The sequence below is a fragment of the Lolium perenne genome, chromosome 3 (assembly GCF_019359855.2).
Source record: "Lolium perenne isolate Kyuss_39 chromosome 3, Kyuss_2.0, whole genome shotgun sequence".
Lineage (NCBI taxonomy): Eukaryota > Viridiplantae > Streptophyta > Magnoliopsida > Poales > Poaceae > Lolium > Lolium perenne.
This window is the reverse complement of record NC_067246.2, coordinates 325,031,346-325,035,971: the sequence shown is the minus strand read 5'-3', so window position 1 is coordinate 325,035,971 and position 4,626 is coordinate 325,031,346. Positions and strand designations below refer to the sequence as shown.

The 4,626-nt window shown below is 53.3% G+C and overlaps 1 long non-coding RNA gene across 1 annotated transcript; it reads right to left on the bottom strand.

Annotated features, from left to right (window-relative positions):
- Positions 1-2,039: 2,039 nt before the first annotated feature.
- LOC127338875 (uncharacterized) lies at positions 2,040-3,055 on the bottom strand. The gene is made up of 2 exons (XR_007874530.2): positions 2,948-3,055; positions 2,040-2,447 (listed from the first exon to the last, which is right to left on the bottom strand). It is a non-coding gene; the product is annotated as an uncharacterized lncRNA (long non-coding RNA).
- Positions 3,056-4,626: the final 1,571 nt, after the last annotated feature.

Genomic DNA, 4,626 nt, shown 5'->3' with positions numbered 1-4,626 from the left:
GCGACGCACTGCAAATGCGGATGGCCGCGGCGTCCGGAAAGACGCAAACCCGGCCCAAATCTGGGTCTGGTTTGCGTGGCCGCGGATGGCACGGGGCGTCCTCGCGTGTCCGCCTGGTCCGCGTGGCTGGCCCAGCTGTCGGTGCCCCAGTCCTATTAAATGTGGACTGGGGGAGGGGAACTGTTCCTATCCAGTCCCCACTCTCCACTACGGCCACACGCACGAGCGACCTAGAGCTTCCGCACCGCCATGACCCCGAAGCGGGAGTTCCTCCCATCCGCGAACGACCACGAGGCCGGCAGCAGCCGGCGAATCGCGCCGGCGACGTTCGACATGGGGCCGCTGGCTCCTCCCAGCCGCGACCGGATCTACGTCACCGTAGCGGTGGCGCAGATGTTCTGGGATGCCGACGTCCCAATGCCGTGGGGGGACATGCACCTCCCCCACGGCTGGCACCTGAGCCCAGATCGGGTTTCGGTGCCGCCCATCCCGGGCTCCGGCCGCGCCCGCATCGCGGAGTTCCGGAGGCGCCGCGCGCAGCTGCTGGCGGACCTCCAGGAGCACCCCGCATACGGCGACACAAGTCCCAACTGGGACTTCTGGTTCGAGGTGGAGCACGACGCGCGCCGGCGCACGTGCTTCACGTCCGTTACGGCGCGGTCTCGCGCTCAGCCGCGCACGCCTGCAAGGCGGGCTGGCGCCGCGCCCGGCGGCCTCTACATCGACGAGGCCGCGTCGGCGCCACAGGCCCAGCCCAAGCCCCAGCCGCAACCCGAGCCCCAGGAGGAGGACAACCCCGAGCTGCAGGCGGCGCTCGCGGCGTCCCGCGAGCAGCGCGACCTCGAGGAGTTGGCCAAATGGCCGCACCTCCCGGAGACGCTGCGCGCCTCCGCGCTGGAGGAGATGGCCAGGAAGGCCCAGGCGGAGGCGTGGGCCTTCCTCGAGATGGCTCGCCAGGAGGAGGAGGCCACGCGCTAGGCGGCGCTCCAGGAGGAGGAGGAGCGTCGGGCCGCGCTCCGGCAGGAGGCGGAGCTGTAGGCCGCAGCGGAGAAGCAGCTCCGGAAGGAGTCCACGCGGAGGGCACGGCTGCGCAGGCCGGCGAGCCCTCCGGACCCGCACTCCGCCTGGGAAAGGGTGCAGTAGTCGCCCTGCCGGAGTCCCCGGCACCCTCCGGCGTGTCCAGCCGGAACAACGCGTCGCCGCCGGGGGGCTTCGTCCTCATCGATGGCGACGACGACGAGTACTAGTGGGAGTAGTACTGCCGACGGCCACCGTGCTTGCAAACCCTGACTAGGGTTTGCTTTTTTTTTATAGTTTAAAACCCATATAGGGCTTTCTTTTGTGTAAAAATTGCCCAAAATAGGTCTAAGTTTAATGAACCACCAGTTTCAATTTATTTTTTGTTGTTTTCCTTTTTCCTTTTTATTTTCTTTTATTTTATTACATTTGCACTGCGTCCGCGTGTTTGGACGCAGCGTGCGACCCAAACGGACACGCGGACGCGAGCCGCTGTCCGGGTGTCCGCACGGCCACCCAAACAGCCCAAAACAGATAGCCCAGCGCGTCTGTTTGGGTCGCATGGTTGGAGATGCCTTAAAGGTCTAAAATTTGCAGGATTCGGTCTTAGCGAACGGATCCACAGAGTAGCCGCGCAGGTCTTCTACCTGGACGACCAGGTTTGTCGGCCTGTTGGCACAGCTCTCGTACCTTCCCACGACAAAGGAAGCAGATCAAGATTGTCCGGCGAGAGACCCATGTACAAAGCTAGCTCAGATTGCAGATTGATTGAACTTGCTGGCCCAGCCCTAAAACGCCATGTGCTTCCGACAATCCGACGTGCACGTACCAAATAGCAACTCTGTCGAGATGCACACCTAGTACAAACCAAAGCTAGGTACTAGAAAGAAGTCCTTACATACAGATAAATCAATTCAATCGGACACCAAATTTAAGTTTATATGAGAAAAATTCTCATATTTTTTTCCATTGCAGAAGTTAAAAGAAGGATGTAAACGTAGTTTCAAGGATGAAAGCCCCTCTGATTTGAAATAGAGTTATTACTGTCTTCATACTTTGAAGACAAAGAAACTAATTAACCACACGAATCGAAGGCTGCCCATCATCTGGTACTTATTGGTACTACTCCTAACAAGTGACGCCCAATCATGCATTCAAGCTAAAGTTTTTTATGTTCAACTGAAATTGACTTTGTAGAATGCTTCACGGCCTCTTGACTTCTTCGAGAACCCGTATGAGATCTGCGCGTGCGAGGAAAAAAGCCTCTTGACTTGAGCACTTAATACAGTAGCAGGCCTTGTAGGATGAGCAGTATCCTCCGGTGCCGCCGCCTAGGACTGTGCACACATTAATGCATTCATCGGGGTTTACGCACTCGGAAACCACCGGTGCAGGGTACGTCATGCACTTAGGGACAGTAGGAGTGGCATCTGCGTGATCAGAGAAAATTTGCTAAACTAGAATATGATAGCTAATATCATGCATTACATGCATGCTGTTATTATAATTAATAATGATAGAGATCATGATATTATAGGTACTATATCATAGCAAGTAGAATTTAAAAAATGTTAAATATATCTTATAAATAATTTTGCATTAAGATTCTACAAATCAGTATACATAAGGAAATTATGATGCTGTTATATGATATATAAACATCTTATGGTAAACAACTTTACGATATGACTAGTCTTATGGTAAACATCTTTACATGTACGGTACGGATGCTAGAAAGATGTATTGTTTGTCTCAAGACAAACTTGCCAATGTTTGACCAAGTTCTTAGAAAAATGTATTAGATCTTATAAATAGATTATGAACATATGTTTCACCACCGATCTAATGAAACCAAATAAACCTGGTCAAACTTAGATAACTTTTACGTAAGACGAACCAAAAACCACAATATAATTTGAAAACGGCTTACCGGAGGACACAAGGAGGAGTGCCAGAATCAAGATTGAGGCAGCGGCGGTGGCGACCATGGAAGCCATGGGGAGCACTTGGGGTTTGTAGAGAAGCTCTCGGGACGGAAGGGAACGTTGCTTTTGACTGATCACGTACGATCCTGTGTTTATATGGGGCTGAAACAAAAGATGGTATGTGCAATGAAAGCGGCTTCCGATTTGGTAAAGATACGAGAAGCATTGACCGTAATGAAATTGGTGCCGTGTGGCCCTTTTAATCGACATTGAGGGAAAGCAATAACGACGTTTAATGCCTGTTTGCGATCTTCTTTTAATTAATCGACATTGAAGGAAAGTTCTATGTCTGATTGTACGAGGGATGGACCAAATCGAGACTCCCATATTTGTTTATATCTTTACTATATTGCAATAATAGGAGGGACGTAATGGTCCGTTAAAAAACCGCTTCGTACATGTAGGAAACCCAGAGCGATCGACCCCTCAAAGCTTCGTACGTAAAAAACCGGCGTCCAGACGTCCAAAACTCCCACACGATCAGTCTCCTATGTAAAAAAAAACCAGCGTCTATATGGCGTCCAACTCTCACACGATCCGTCACGAGGAAACCTAACAAACAAGCGCCAGAAAACCGGACAAGAGAAGGAAAAGAATCAGCTCAACGCACCTTCTCCTTCTGTCCCCGGCCGCGACTCCCCGTACATGTAGGAAACCCGTATATGTTTCCTAAGCAGTACTTGCTATGTGAGCTAATTTTCGGAGGCACTGCAGCCTAGTTTCGGGCCCTGGACGCAGCAGTTTCATTGCCTGTCGCTTTGTTTCCGGATCGGCAATCTCACGCCTCGCTTGACGCTTTGACGGCGCCGCTGCCGGAGCAAGTAGTCCCCGGCCGGCTAGCACGCTGCATGGGTTCAGAATGGGCAGCGCCAAGCCAAGCACTAGCGGCCAGCGACATGGTTCAGGATCAGGTGCGTTCAGGCTCTAGCCAAAAGTTAACAATCCAGCTCGAAGCCCTATTTAAATTAGGTTTTTTTCCTCCATCCATTGCGTTGGTGAGAGCATCTCCAACGGTGCTCCCCAAGTAAGCGCCGGCAGTTGCGCTAGCAGCTGCCTAAGGATCGCTGGGGCACGGGGCTCCTCTCCCCCAATTCCCCACCACCTACTGCTCACGGTCATTGCGCAAGGTTGCTTGGGGCACGGGGCGGCAGGCCTCGATGCACGCTGGACGCGCCGAGCACGGCGGCGACCAAGGTCTGTCTTGTCACCATCAATGTCGCCCTTAGCTTCCGCCATGTATCTGCCCGCGGCGACCCTCCTCAGCAGCGGGAAAAAGGGCAGGGACGCTGCGTCGGGGGCGCTACCGTCGAAGGCGCCAGAGGGATCCTTTCGGGTGCCTACAACCCCGATCGAAGCCCTTCGCATATGGATCCTTTCGTGCGCGCCGGCGCTTTATGGGGCTCCAGAACATGCCGACGCTTTTTGGGGGCGCCGGTGTGGACGCTTTCTCTCACTAGGATCCCAATAGAGCTATTGGAAGCACTATTAGGAGTGCCGGTGGAGCTATTAGGAGCGCCCGTGGAGATGCTCTGTTTATACTGTACACAAGTGCATCCATTGGTTTGTCCTTTTCAACATTTGTGTGCTTTTGTGTTCCTACAACAAGGACTGGTACAAATAAAAT